Source organism: Coenobita brevimanus, chromosome 101 (assembly GCF_032717465.1).
Source record: "Coenobita brevimanus isolate Jiangsu-jjx chromosome 101, ASM3271746v2, whole genome shotgun sequence".
NCBI lineage: Eukaryota > Metazoa > Arthropoda > Malacostraca > Decapoda > Coenobitidae > Coenobita > Coenobita brevimanus.
This window is the reverse complement of record NC_137054.1, coordinates 38,370,575-38,386,192: the sequence shown is the minus strand read 5'-3', so window position 1 is coordinate 38,386,192 and position 15,618 is coordinate 38,370,575. Positions and strand designations below refer to the sequence as shown.

Here is a 15,618-nt window from a genome sequence, read left to right as displayed (position 1 = left end):
ATGCACTCTTCCACATTTGTCCAGAACACTTCTCTCACTCCGCTTGCACGATCTTGTGTTGGCGCATACACACACACAATTGCCCACATTTGTAGTCCAACTTTCAGTCTTACCCACACAATCCTTAAGCCAACTGATGCATACTCTCTTATATTCTCCTTCTATCTGTTACTCACAACAATACACACTCCTTCTTTTGCCCTCTCATTTTCACCTACTCCTGCACAAATACCCCATCCATACTCCCATTCTCTCACACTCTCTCCTCTCCATTTAGTTTCAGTTATTCCAAATACATCCACTTTCACACCCTCAAAAACCTGGACACACTCTCTCTCTCTCACCTCATCATTCACATCCCTCACATTCCACGTCGCCATCTGTACCATGTCCTTTGTTCATGAAATATTAAATAGCAATTTCAGGTTATACCACGTTGAGTACACCGCTTCCCGTCCAATCAGCGAAGTTAAGCAACGTTGGGTCTGGTTAGTACTTGGATGGGTGACTGCCTGGGAACACCAGATGCTGTTGGCATAACGTTCTCCCTACGTGTCAAGTGGGGTTGGTGGAGGATTAGTGCCCCTCCCTGTAAAACAATTAACTCTAAGCCCTTGGCCACCCCGTTTGGGATACATGGTGTCTGGCAATGAATGAATGAATAAATTTCAGGTTAGTATATGAAGTAGTTAGCAATAATGAAAGCTGCAAAAAGATGCTAAACTACAAAATGGGCAACAACCATGACCTAAAGAAGGACTTCATAGAAACAGATTGGGAAAAGGAGCTTAGAGAACAAGATATAAATGTTATACAGTACAGTAAAACCTTAATATAATGGACTTCAATAGACCAGAATTCACTTTTATCGAACTCGAGGAGCTACCTGACTAAATTCCTATAAATTAGAAAAAGTCCGATAAAGCCAGAAGCAGTACAGACTGCCTGACCACTTCAGCTATGTTCACTATAATAAGGTAAATAAGAGACATGTTTATCAGTGTGCAGTACAGTATTATTATACATATTATACCATTTGATTATTGTAGTTAAGTTTTAACACAGTGCAGTACCACAATAGTAGTCAAAACAGTTTAAAAACCGATCATGCGATCCGGACTACTGTATATCGGAAAAAGTCTGGGTTAGCAGGGGGAAGTCCGGATGTCGCTTTTAATGGAATTTAGCATTTTTCAGAATGGTTTGGGCCTCAATTAGTCTGGTGTAGTGAGGTCTTACTGTATATAGAAAATTCTGTGAATTTTATGAAACATGAGTCCAAAATTTCATACCACACCACGAAGAAACAAAAAATAAAAAGAAATGGTCTGATACCAAATGTAAAAAAAATCAAAAGACAAAAGATATTTCCTGTGGATTACAAACAGATGACATAACAGCAGGAGGACATATGACAATAGAAAAGTCAAGATATGATTATACAAGGATAAGGAGATAAGTTCAAGGCCAGTCTGATGATGAGATTATAAATAAAAGTACTGATCAACCAAAGCTGTTTTACAGCTACAAACAAAGCAAAACTAACATCAAAGATGAAATACAGTCCATTATGGGTGAGGGGGAAATCTATATCAAACAAGAACATATCTGTGAAATGGAAGAGGATGTGTGTATCAAATATTTGCTGTGAGACAAATAGTGGAAAAGACTTGTGAGAAGGACTATAAGGTATTTATGGAATTCGTGGATGTGGAAAAAGTATCTGACAAAGTAGATAGAGAGGGATTGTGGAAGGTTTTGCACATGTACGGTGTGGATGGTAACCTGCTAGGTACTGTCAAGAGTTTTTATGATGGTAGTGAAGCATATGTATGGGTAAATAGACATCTAAGTGAATGGTCCATGTTCGGTGTGGGTTCCCATGGTTGTTCGTTACATGGATGGGGTGTTTAGAGATGTAAAAACACAAGTAATGGAGAGGGGTGATGCATGGAATATATCAAATTTGTTGTATGCTGATGATGCAGTACTACCAACAAATACTGGACAAGAACATGGAAGACTACTGCAGAGTTTTGCTGATGTCTGTGAGCGTCGTGCCTTGAGAGTAAATGCAGAAAAGAAAAGTGATGGTTACTGAAAGAGAAGGTGAATCCCAGTGTGATGTTACAGTGAACGCAGAGAGACAGGAACTAGTGAAAGAGTTCAAATACCTGGGTACAGTTAAAGACAAAAGAGGAAAACGTGCAAAAGAAGTGGAAAGTAGAGTGACACAAGGAAGGAAAGTAGCTAGTGCAATGAAGGCCTTGATAAGAAACAGGGGCTTGAGTGTTGCAGCTGCACGAGGCTTACATGAAGGAGTGTCAGTGCCACTTTAACATATGGATGTGAGACTACGGTGAGGCATGAAAATGAAAAGTCAAGAGTAAGAGAAGTGGAGATGGGACTGATGAGGAATGCATGTGGCGTACAAAGAGTGGATAGGATACAAAATAATGAGATCCGTGAAAGATGTGGAGTGAGGAAGTCTATGGACACCACAATCGAAGAGTGTGTACTGAGATGGTATGGTCATGTGGAGAGAATGGATTACAACAGAGTGGCGAAAAAGGTATATCTGAGTGAATTTGAAGGAGGGAGGAGGTGAGGTAGGCCAAGGAGAAGGTGGAGGGATATGGTGGATGAGTGTGTGAGGATAAGAGGTTTGGAAGTTGGTGAGGCTAGGGGACTGACAAGGGAACGAGCTGGCTGGATGTTGTGAGGAGAAGCATGTGATCAGGGAGTTGGTGCCCCTTTTTAACGTGACAGCATTCGGACTGACTCAATCGGATACGTTTTATGTGAAACTACAGAAGGTGGTGAATGTTTTTGGCATATCAGATAGAGCCAGGATTCCGGGAGCTTGAACGGTGAGTGAATGGAAGAGTGGTCCACTGGAATGGGCACGCTTGGGCTGTCTGGACGTTGCTATGCCTCACTCTGCCCTAGGGTGTGCAAGGAGGTCTGGATGATGATGATGATGATGATGATGATGATGATGATGATGATGATGATGATAACGATGATGACATAACAGAGATGCTAAACTGTAAGTAGAAAGTATACTTCTGTAAGATGGCGTACTTTCAAGAAATGCATCGAGGTAGGAGGAAGGGAAACAGTAAAAAACAAATGATGACTACAATGACCTGGTGGAACTGGTTACATTTAATAATTTAACAAAGAAAGTGAATAAACAGGAGGAAACTTTCAAACTGGAATTGGATGAAATAAGGAAGGAACTGTACCAATAAAAGCAAAAAAATGAGGAACATGTAAAGGAATAAAACAGAAAAGATGCAACAATAGGTGAGCTACATGCTGAGGTAGACATTCTGAAGAAAATGAACGAAATGAGAAACACAGTAGTCACCCACGAGAGATTTGAAAGAATACAATAATGACAGACACAATTAGACAAACAGGTAACCTGACAGAACAAAGTAGAGACATCCATGAGAAGATAACTCAGGCAAATGAAATTATGAGAAACTACACAGAGGAAGTACATAATGCATGGGCAGAAGTGGCCAAAACAAGACAAGATCTATAAAAACAAGGCCGAAGCAAAAGGACATGAGAACTGAAAGACATCATAGGAAAAAACCCAAGGCTGATAAAGGAAACAGCTGGGATTAACAAATTTGTAGTTATCACTAGAAAAGATGAAGAAGAAAAAAAGGAATAGAATCACCAGAGATAGCATGGGGATGGTAAATATAATGAACATATTGAAAGAAGTATCAGAGGAAATCTGTGAGAAAGATATACAGGAATTTAAGAGATCAGGAAATTATGAGAGAAACAAGTCAAGGCCTCTCAAAGAAACCTTCCAAAGTGTGAACAGTGTACAAGAGGTATTAAAAAATGCTAACGAACTTAAGCAATCAGAGGAGTACAAAGACATATGGATAAAACGGTGCCTAACTCAAGAGGAATGGGGATCACTAAAGGAATAGCGGGAAAAAGCAAAAACAAAGAATGATGCAAGATCAAATGAAGAGAGAAGTAAATTTTTTTTTTTTAAGTTGTAGGATTACAGGTAAAAAAAAGGATACATAAACAGCAGGGACTAAATAAAAGTAAGATAGTAGACTCAACCAATGTAAAATATGTGAACAATATGGTTAAGCTGATGTACTCAAATGCAGATGGAACGGTATCCAAATCAGTCGAGATAAAAGGCTATATCATAGAAAATGACCCTCATATTATTTGTCTAACAGAAACAAAATTAACCCCAAAGATATCCAACGACTTAAATTTGGACGAGTACAATACTTGGCGAAGAGAAAGACATTTGAAAAAAGGAGGAGGAGTCATATGCCAACACAGAAAAGACTCTAAGTAAAAGAGATAAACATAAACTTACCCTCACAAGTAGACTTAATTACAGTAGAGATTAGAACATCAAAAGGGAAAGTAACTGTAGCAAATTTATACATGCCACCCAAGACAAACACAAGTGATAGAGGTGAATACAAAGACCTGGCAGAAAAGAAAATTCAGAGCTTAAGTATCCTACTAAACAGAATGGAAGAAAAATCTGAAAGAATTATACTAACAAGAGATTTTAACACAAATATAAACTGGAATACTCTACATGTAAGAAGTTACGAAAGTTGTTGGGATCAAAAGCTCATCTTACACAGGAGTTTTTTCTAACACACTGTGTAAAGGAGAACAACAGAAAAAGGGGACCAGAAGACCCCTTAGTATTAGATCCCATATTTACTAGGCAAGAAAATGAAACTGACAATATAATCCACCACCCCCACAATACAATTTCTGGATAGCATATGATATACAGTACTGTAGTTAGAAATTTTGAAATTACAAAACTAGGCTAAACTACAAAAAGGGCAACTATCATGACCCAAAGAAGTATTTTAACCCGTTAACCGCGGCATTAGGTTTTGTGGTCGATCCCCCATGCACAAAAAAAACGGGATTTTTTTTTTTCCCCTCAAAAATAATTTTTGATTTTATAGGCTAAATGAAAGAGTGCATGGAAATGCATAGGAAAACCAAATATAAGTTCATTATTTGCCTCAGTTTGGCCATGGTACGCTATTTATGGACAAATGGATGAAAAATGTAGCGCGCCTTTCTTAAAAAAAAAAAAAAAAAAAAAAAAAGAGCTTGATCATATGATGTACGTAGCAGTTGCACACTATTCTTCGTATGATGTACACAGCAGCTATTGGTTTATGGATACAGACTGGGAAAAGGAGCTAAGAGGACAAGATATAAATGTTATATATAAAAATTTTTGTGAATTTCACAAAACACGAGTCCAGAATTATGTCAGACTGCAGAATGAAATGGAAATAAGGATAAAGAATCGGTTTAACACTGATTGTAAAAGTGCAAAAGAGAAAAGAGATTTGCTGTGGATCAGACACAGATGACATAAAAGTGAGAGACCATATAACAACTACAAACATGATTGAAATGATTATACAGTACAAGGATAAGGAGAGAAGCTCAAAGGTAGTTTGAGGAAGACATTATAAATAAAAGTACTGATCAGCCGAAGTTGTTTTAAAGCTATATTTGAAGCAAGGCAAAAGTCAAAGATAAAATAGTCCATCATGGATGTGGGGAAAAGCTATATCAATGAAGATATTTGTGAAATTTTAAACAAAAATTTCCAATCAGTTTTTACTAAAGAAAGTAGATTTGTGAGAGATGAAAACAAACATGCATGCCCATACATATCAACAAATACATGTATAGTGAAACAAGAGGTCCGTGAAGAAACATGGAAATTAGACAAAGGAATAGCTAATGGCCCTGATGAGATTTCGTATTGGGTATTACAAGAATGTGCAAAAGAGCAAAGCAGTCCATTAAATTTAATATTCAGAGAATCCCAAAGACAAGGTAAACTACCTGATATTTCGAAGAAAGCAAACATTGTGCCCCCTTTTTTTTCATTCATTCATTGCCAGACGCCACGTATCCCAAACAGGGTGGCCAAGGGCTTAGAGTTAATTGTTTTACAGGGAGGGGCACTAATCCTCCACCAACCCTACTTGACACGTAGGGAGAACGTTATGCCACCAGCATCTGGTGTTCCCAGGCAGTCACCCATCCAAGTACTAACCAGACCCAACGTTGTGCCCCTTTTCAATAATGGAAATAGACAAAATCCACCTAACTACCTACCAGTATCACAACCATAAACTGGAATACTCTATACGTATGATGCGAGGAAAGTTGTTGGGATCAAAAGCTCTTGGATCTTATACAGGAGTTTTTTCTAACGGAGAACACCAAAAACAGGGGAACAGAAGACCCCTCATAATTAGAGCTCATATTTGGTCTCACATTTACGACCAGCGTAGTATGCCAGTTTTAGAAAAACTGATAAGAAGAATTTGGGTAAATCACCGGGAAAAACACAATTTGATAACAGAAAGACAATATAGTTTTATAAAGGGAAAATCATGTGTTACTAACCTATTTGGCTACTATGATGGAGCTGCAGATATAATACAGAAAAGAGATGACTGGGTAGACGGCATAGATTTGGATATCAAGAAAGCATTTGACAGAGTACCACACAAAAGACTTTTATGGAAACTGTACCATCAAGGAGGAATCCAATGTACTGTTATCTGTATGACTGGATGCAAGACTTTCTCAGTAAAAGTGAAATGAGAACAGTGCTAAGGGGAAAGTACTCATCATAGAGAAGTGTGACGGGTGGAGTTCCACAGGGCTCGGTGCTGGCACCAATCATGTTTTTTAGTACAGTCAATCATTGAGTAACGCGGCTGAGTAACACTTTTTTTTTTAATGCACTCAGCATAATGAGACAGGTAATATCAACACATGGTAAAACTCAAGTTCACGTACGAAATCAGGTGGCCTGGTGACGAAATTTGAAAGTCGAGCACTGTGACGTCACCCTCCATTCTCTGGGTACCTATCCTGGGCACAATCAAGGCCATATGGTTAAATGAAAATTCATAGGTTTCAGGAGACGAAATGGAATGAAAATGTATGCTAATCGGAAAGAAAAAAAAAAACTTTCATCCATTACTTCTCGTAAGTTAGGGTTCAGTTCCACATTCTTCGTTCAACTTCACGCTTCCTAACACATTTCAGACCAGCTGAGCATATGGTTATTAGTCCTTTCTCACGCCTCACCTAGCTCTTCCTCATGCTCATAATGGCTTTTGCGTTTTAAGGGACGAGATGGAACGAAAATGTTTGCTAATTAGAAAAAAATTACTCTTTCATCCACGTATTTTGTAAGTTAGCATTCAGTTCCACATTCTTTGTTCAATTTCATGTTCCCCAACATTTCCAACTGACTAGGCATATGGTTAACAATCCTTTCTCACACCTCACTTAGTTCTACCCCTCACTCCTAATGGGTTTTGTACTTTTAGGGGACGATATGGAACGAAAACGTTTGCTGATTTAAACAAAAAAATTCATTCATGTATTCTCGTAAGTTAGCATTCTGTTCCACATTTTTGTTCGATTTCGTGCTTCCAAACACATTTCAGACCAACTGAGCATGCGGCAATCAAGTCCTTTCTCCCGTCTCACTGTCATAATCATATGGGTTTCACAGTTTTAAGGAACAAAACTGAACAAAAATGTTTACTAATAAGAAAAAAATATCCCATCTGTTGTGTTCTTGTAAGTTAGCATTCGGTTCCACATTCTTCGTTCTTCTTCTTCTTGACGGTCTATTTTTCTTATTATTTCTGGGTAGTAAATAAATGTTTCACGCGAATCTGTTTTCCCGTTGTTTTTAGCTGTGTTCCACCGTGTCAACTTGTCTGACTCATCAGGGTTAAGAGGAAAAAGCCTGTCCCAAGTGTTTCACTAAACTTAACCTAATCTGGTTTAGTTGTACCTAATAATTTAATCTAAGCAAATATAATCTAATCTAACCTAACCTTGCATCCACTTGGGAAACGAAAACTGCCTCTGAGTACGTCAAGACAATCATAGGTATGGCTTAAGGAATGTTATGATTAAAAGTGGGAAATTTTTCATCAGAAAAGGTAATTTATGACCCTGAATATAGTCAGAAAAACACAGAAAACAAACTGGAGGAATATGAATTGAAATGGTAAGGTCCTTCTACAACATCATGTAAAGTGTGCATTTACCAAAATGGTAAAAAAGCATGACATGAATGAAAGCACCAACAGAATGCTTTGGAAGGACCAGGAGAATATAAAGAAGAACATGTGTGGAAAGTGATGTGAACCTGGCAGCAGTGAAAGTTCATATGTTGTCCTGAAGCTGGCTGAGAAGCTCACTGGGCATTATGTGGAGTGTCAGAGAAAGAAAACTCTCACTTTCACTCCTTCTTACCACCTTACCCCATGTAAATTATGCCCACTTATATACCCACCATCAGCTAAAACACTGAATGAGATATAACTATTGTAATTATGAACATCAAAGATATTAAAAATAGCATTAAACAAAACAAAAGTTGGGCTGGGTACCCTTGTGTTGTTGATACGTAGCTCCCCCAAACCCTTCCCCCATCCCCCACCCCTAATGTTGTTGTCAAAGATTCACCTCTCGTATCATGTGGAAGACGTTAGGTCGTATGGTTAGACAAAAATTTATGGGTCTGGCAGTTTTAGGAGATAAAATGGAATGAATGTGTTTGCTAGGCAGAAAAAAATTATTTTATCCATGTGTTCTTGAGAGGAAGCATTCACTTTCATATTTTTCATACAACATCGTGCTTCCCAACACATTTCAGACTGAGCTGTTTAGCCACACGCTCAGTTAGTCCGAAATGTGTTGGGAAGCGCGAATTCAAATCAAGAATGGGAAACTTAACATCTGCTCATGAGAACACATGGCTGAAAGAGTGATTTTTTTCTGGTTTGCAAACATTTTCATTCCATTTCGTCTCCTAAAACTGCCAGACCGTAAATTTTCATCTAACCATATGGCCTAATGTCTCTCCCAATGGCCACATGATATGAGAGATGGCAAAACTCTGACAACAACACTGGGGGTGGAGGGCAGGGGAAGAGTACTGGGGAGCTACGTATCAACAACACAAAGGTACCCAGCCTAACTTTTGTTTTGTTAATGCTGTTTTTAATACCAATGATTTCCTTAATTACAACAATTATATCTCTTTCAGTGTTTTACCTGATGGTGGGTGTAAGTGAGGGTAATTTATGTGGGGTAAGGAGGTAAGAAGGGGTAAAACCTGGAGTTCTGGAAAGTTGCCAGAACACACTGTACCATTATACTGTACGTGCAAACATATTGTTTGAGCGACGTGGATTTGAGTATAAAGGTCCTCGTCCAGCCCCTATTGCCCGCGGTCCTCAATGATTCAGTGTACGGTATATATAAAATGATATAGACAGCAACACTGGATATGGAAGCTACCTAAATATGTTTGCTGATGATGCAAAAATACAAAGGAAAATTACAAATACAGGCACTTGCACAGAGCTACAAAAGGAATTAAATAAGCTTCATGGATGGAGCAAGAGATGGAAAAATGGAATTCCTCCATCCATCCATCCATCATCCAATCATACGTTGCACCATGAGGAGCGTAGAAGCCCAGGGCTAGGCAAGTTGGTCCGGACATTTAATCCTCTCAGGCACAATCATGCGATTTGCATTCCATGTGGATTGTTCTAAAGATGCTCAGTCACACGAATCGCGTTCCTAAGCACACAAAAATTTGCCAAAAATTAAGTTTCTGGTCGATTTGCGTCAAATTTTGATGCATCGTAGCGAGCGAAGCGCTTTCCCATGGTAAGGTATTGGCAACACTGAGCTGCCTCACGGGGCCCAGCACGTAGCAATAAACCTCAGTCTCTTCCAAGCAGCCAGGTGGTGAGGTTGCGTCGCGTGTCCTGTCCCTTTAAACTCCTACTAATTCTCCCCCTCCTGCCCGAGCCGAAGCCCTTATGGACATAATGTGATAATCCAATATTTGTGAGCATATTTGTTTGTGATATTGTTGATGGAACATAGATATATGTCACGAAAAGGAATTGTGCCCATTCTGTAAAACAATTAACTCTAAGCCGTTGGCCACCCCGTTTGGGATACATGGCGTCTGGCAATGAATGATGATGAATCATTCATTAAGCTCAGAGGTGATATGTATGTTCACACTTTGCGGGGTTTCGTCTCTCACCCTCCCCAAGGCCCTATGGCATCATTACAAATATGTACAAAATGAAGCCAATGCCTAAACTGTATTTTGTGTGAAAGATATTGTGGCTGGATTGGTGAAATTATGGAACTAGTTAGCATTATGGACGCCATAAACCATAGTGTGGAATAGGGCAGGCATCACGTACAGGTTTTATAGTCGGGAAGAGAGAATTAGAGGTGTTTAGGGATGGAATTATGGTGATGCTGATAGTGAAAATGTAAATGGAATTGTTTGAAATACAGTAATCCCTGTGCTTTCCGGACGCCCACTTTCTGGACACCCCACTTACCGGACGTTGTGGGCCTTAACCTTCAGAACCCAACAATGGCCAAAAAATGACAAAAATCCCCCCAAAAATCCGAATTTTTTCCCACCCCTAATTTGAAATTGCTGCGCAGCACCGAACAGTTGTTACACCACGGACCTTTCACCCCTTCCTTCCTCCCCCCTCCCCCCTCCCCTGTCAGGGTTGCCATTTGGTATTTTTCATTACCAAATGTGGGCCAATTTGGTAATGAAAAATTCGTTTGGTAATGAATCAGAATAATGCCTTACCAAATGGATTTTTCACATGTATGAGGATACACAGGATGGAGATGGTGGATTGTCTGATCTCTCTGATTAATCTGCTAGCCTACATAGTGTGAAAATAATCAACATGCTGTTAATTATAAGGAGAGTGATTACATTTATTTACACTTGTATACTGTATATAGTTAGTGAAGAATAAATGCTTCCTTTAAGAATTTGGTAATGAAAACTGAGGAGTTTGGTAATGTGGCCGAGTTCAGATCTGGCAACCCTGTTCCCAGTTACTGTCTAACCTTCGTTCAGGGAAGACATCCATCATAATCGATGCTGCACGTGCTTGTTTTTTGTGAATAAACCACAGTACAACGCCACTAGACCACATGGGAATTTACAGTGTTGTGCAGTGTTATGAAATTAGAATTTAGAGTGCAAAGGATTAACTGTGGAGTGAGTGTGGAGTGCAAAGTGGCAGTTGGAATGGCGGTTGAAACTGGTGTGGTTCAGTTAAGAAGAATGTGCAGTGTTAAACAATTATAACTCAGAGTGCAAAGAATTAAGTGTAGCACAACACTGGATTACTGCATGTGCTTCAAGAGCATTTTCACAACTACCAAAGCCTTAGAGAGTTAGAGGAGGCGGCCACAGACGTGCTGTAAGTACAGTACAGTACCCTGTATGCTGCTAGGCCTAAGTATTTTCCATACTCACTTCTAATTCCTCATTCTCTGGTTCCTTTTCATTTATTTCATGCTTTATGTCCATTATTGGTGTGAATAAGGTCTTAAATAGGTTTAAATAAGTACTGTGCATGTCTGGCAGGGAGTTATTTAGGTGGCTTTCAAAGTTAGACTGGGTTAGGGTCCATAAGTACCAGTTCAGCAGTCAGAGGCCCACTTTCTGGACGGGACCACACTCTGGATATGCCTTTGGCTCTATTACATCGGATAGTGGAGGGATTACTGTGTATGTCAAATATGATGCGGGTGTTTGTGAAGGAGTGTGGTGTGTGCCAATACAACAGAGTTGCATCGTACTCTCCCGGCGAAGGATGCTGCATCACAGTCACGTTGAACCATAGTAAGGAAGGGAATAATTGCAGAGGTTAGGGTGGAATCATTGTGGTACTCATGTATTTGTGTATGATATTGTGTGAAGTGTAAGTGAAATGTGCCATGCATCCTCGTGATGACATAAATTATGGCGCATAGCGTAGCTTAGCAATACCTTTGCGGCAGGGGTCCTCAGGTACTATACCTTGGTCTGACATTTAGTGATAAATTATACTTTATGTAAAATATACATGAACTGTGCCATGATTGTTAGTTTAGGTGCTTAGCGTAGGTGAGTGATACTTTAGCGGCAGATGTGCTGTGAAAGGTGACGATGTCAAGGAATGAGGGTCGTCACTGAACATGTACTGTACACAGTACCTTGGTCTGACATTTAGTGGTAAATTATACTTTATGTAAAATATAAGTGAACTGTGCCGCAAGTGTTCATTTAGGTGCGTAGCGTAGGTGAGCGGTACCTTACCGGCAGGTGTGCTGTGAAAGGTGACGATGCCAAGGAATGAGGGACGTCGCTGAACAGGTACTGTACCTTAGTCTGACTTTTAGTGATAAATTATACTTTTATGTAAAATATACATGAACTGTGCCGCGAATGTTCGTTTAGGTGCGTAGCGTAGGTGAGCGATACTTTAGCGGCAGGTGTGCTGGAAGAGGTAACGACGCCACAGAACGAGGGACTTCAGTGGACAGGTACTGTACCTTGCAACATTGGGCAATCACGGACGTCAGTAGACAGGTACTGTACCTTTCTAAAACAATTGTTGAAATTTATTATTATTCTGGGGGTAGGGGGGTTTCAAGAATACTGCCCCAGTATCCCTGCTTGTCATACGAGGCGACTAAAAGGGTTGGTGGTGGGTTAGTGCCTCACCCCGTAAAAAGAAATAACTAAAAAAGCAAATAAAGCGCCTCGGACCCAGACGGACCATACGTTGACGACTAGGGAACGGACAAAGGACATTCTGAGGGTGGGAACATGGAATGTGAGAGGAGTGAATGATGAAGTGAAAGAGAGAGAGATTGTTCAGGTGCTTGAGGATGCAAAAGTGGATATATGTGGATTGACTGAAACTAAATGGCAAGGTGAAAGGGTGAGAGAATGGGAATATGGTGTAGGTATATGTGCGGGAGTCAGTGAGAATGAGAGGGCAAAAGAGGGAGTATGTCTGATGATAAGCAAGAAGTGGAAGGAGAATATAAGAGAGTATGGAACAGTGGGTGCAAGGATTGTATGGGTGAGGATGAAAGTAGGTATACAAGCGTGGGCGATTGTATGTGTGTATGCTCCAACAGAGGATCGAGTGGCAAGAGTGAAAGATGAGTTTTGGGCGAGAGCAGAAGCATGTATGGACAAGTTTGAGAGGAGCGAGAGAGTGCTGTTGATTGGAGACATGAATGGCAAAGTTGGGAATGTACGAGTGGACGGAGTGGTTGGTCAGTGGGGTGTGCCAGCAGAAGTAGATGGGAATGGTAGTGCTTTGGTGGACATCTGTGCTGGTAAGGGGTTGGCAATAGCCAACACCTACTTTCGTCATAAGATGATCCATCGGTATACATGGAGAGTAATGAGGAGGATGGATGGTGAACTTGTTGAACGAAAGGCAATGATAGACTACGTGTGTGTGGATGAGCGAATGAGAAGACAAGTGTTGGATGCAAGAGTGTGGAGAGGGTGGGGGAATGGAGTCTCGGACCATCACTTAGTGATGGCCAAGGTAGAGCTGCAAAGAAAGTGGTTGAGGAGACGAAGGGGAAGACAGGAGGAAGCAGCTCCTGTGAGAAGAGTGGAGAAACTGCAAGACAGTGAGAAAATGACAGAGTATAAGAGCATAGTGGAAGAAAGATTGGGAAGGTATGAGCTAGAGCAGATGGAAGGGGTGGAAGACGTATGTAAGATATTCACGGAAGAGATACGCGCAGCATGTGAGGCGGTTTGTGGAGTGAGGAGGAGATGCAAGGGTGTGCAAGGGACAGCATAGTGGAATGATGAGGTGAAACGAGCTGTGGAACAAAAAAAGAAGGCATATGGTGAATGGTTGGCGAGTAGAGGTAGGGGAGAAGATGAGAGAGAGAAGAGAGAGGTATATGTGAGCAGGAGAAGGGAGGTTAAGAGACTGGTGAAGGAGAGTAAGAAGAAAGTGGATGAAGAGTTTGGGAGGAATCTGAGTGTGAAATGGAGGGAGAGTAAGAAATTGTTTTGGAAGGAGGTAAAGAAAGTAAGGCAGTGTGAAAGGGGAAATAGTAGGGGAGTGAAAGACAGGAATAATAGATTGTTGGTGGAGAAAAGAGAGAAATTGAGGAGATGGAAGGAGCATTTTGAGGATTTGTTGAATGTAGAGAGTGAGAGCAGTGTGAGTATAAGTGGTTGGGGAATGGCTGGGAGAAAAAGAGATGAGAGGAGGGAGGAAGAGATCAGTAGGTCGGAAGTAGAGGAAGCGATGAAGAAGATTAAGCTGGGAAAGGCCCCAGGAATTGATGGAGTGTGTGGTGAAATGCTTAGGTATGGGGGTGAGATTGTTGTGGAGTGGATATGGAAGTTGTGTAGATTGGCTTGGGAAGAGGGAAGGGTTCCAGAGGACTGGAAATCAGGTATAATTGTTCCTCTGTACAAAGGAAAAGGGGAGAGAGAAGTATGTGGTAACCATAGGGGTATTTGCCTTCTTAGTGTGACGTAAAATATATGGTAGAATAGTCATTGATAGGGTTAGGCATATGACAGAGGAGCTAGTTGGAGAAGAACAAGGGGGATTTAGGAAGGGAAAAGGGTGTGTAGATCAGATATTTGTTCTAAGATGTTAAGTGGAGAAGTATCGAGAGAAGGGAAGGAAAGTGTATGGTGCCTTCATGGACTTGGAGAAAGCTTATGACAGAATAGATAGGCAAGGTATGTGGAAGGTATTAAGAATATATGGAGTGGAGGGGAAATTGTTCAGTGCTGTGAAGAGTATGTACGAAGGAGCTAGGGCTACGGTGCGAGTGGATGATGAGCTGAGTGAGTTCTTTGATCTCAATGTGGGACTGAAACAGGGGTGTGTGATGTCTCCATGGCTGTTTAATATATATATGGATGGGGCTGTAAAGGAGATGCAAGGTAGGGCAGTGGATGTGGGGCTGGCCCTAATGAATGAGGGTGAGATTTGGAAGCTTCCGGTGTTGCTGTTTGCTGATGATACAGTATTGTTGAGTGAAGATGAATGGGAGTTGCAAGGTTTGGTGAATGAATTTGGGACAGTGTGTAGGAGGAGGAAGCTGAAAGTTAATGTAAACAAAAGTAAAGTTATGGTGTTTGAGAGGAATGAAGTCACAGAGTGTGCAGTGAGGTTGGATGGTGAGGATATGGAGAATGTGAGTGCATTCAAGTACTTGGGTAGTGTGATGAGTAAGGATGGAATTTTGGGGGATGAAGTACGTGAAAGGGTACAGCAGGGAAGAAAGGTTGTTGGTACACTGAAAGCCGTGATGAGAAATAGGGAGGTGAGTATGGAAGTTAAGAAGTCACTGCATGATGGTATTGTGATCCCTACCCTGACGTATGGAAGCGAGGCGTGGACCTTGCAAGAGGGAACAAGTCAAGAGTGAGAGCAGTGGAAATGAGTTACTTGAGAGGAGCATGTGGAGTGACGTGGAGGGACAGGTTGACGAATGAAGAAGTGAAGGAACGTTGTGGGGTAGATGTGGATGTGGTTGAAAAGATTAGGAGAAATACACTGAGGTGGTTTGGACATGTGGAGAGAATGGAGAATGAAAGACTGACTAAGAGGGTGTATGTAGGTGAGGTGGAGGGAGGGAGAGGGAGGGGTAGACCGAGGATGAGGTGGAGGGATGGAGTTGAGA

General features: G+C 40.9%; 1 protein-coding gene and 1 pseudogene across 1 annotated transcript in view; one reads left to right on the top strand and one right to left on the bottom strand.

The window, feature by feature from the left end:
- LOC145415010 (protein MON2 homolog) overlaps positions 1 to 15,618 on the bottom strand; it is a 1,148,323-nt gene that overhangs the window by 768,024 nt on the left and 364,681 nt on the right. The gene's annotated exons all lie outside the window — the stretch shown is intronic.
- On the top strand, positions 421 to 537 carry LOC145415227 (5S ribosomal RNA; annotated as a pseudogene).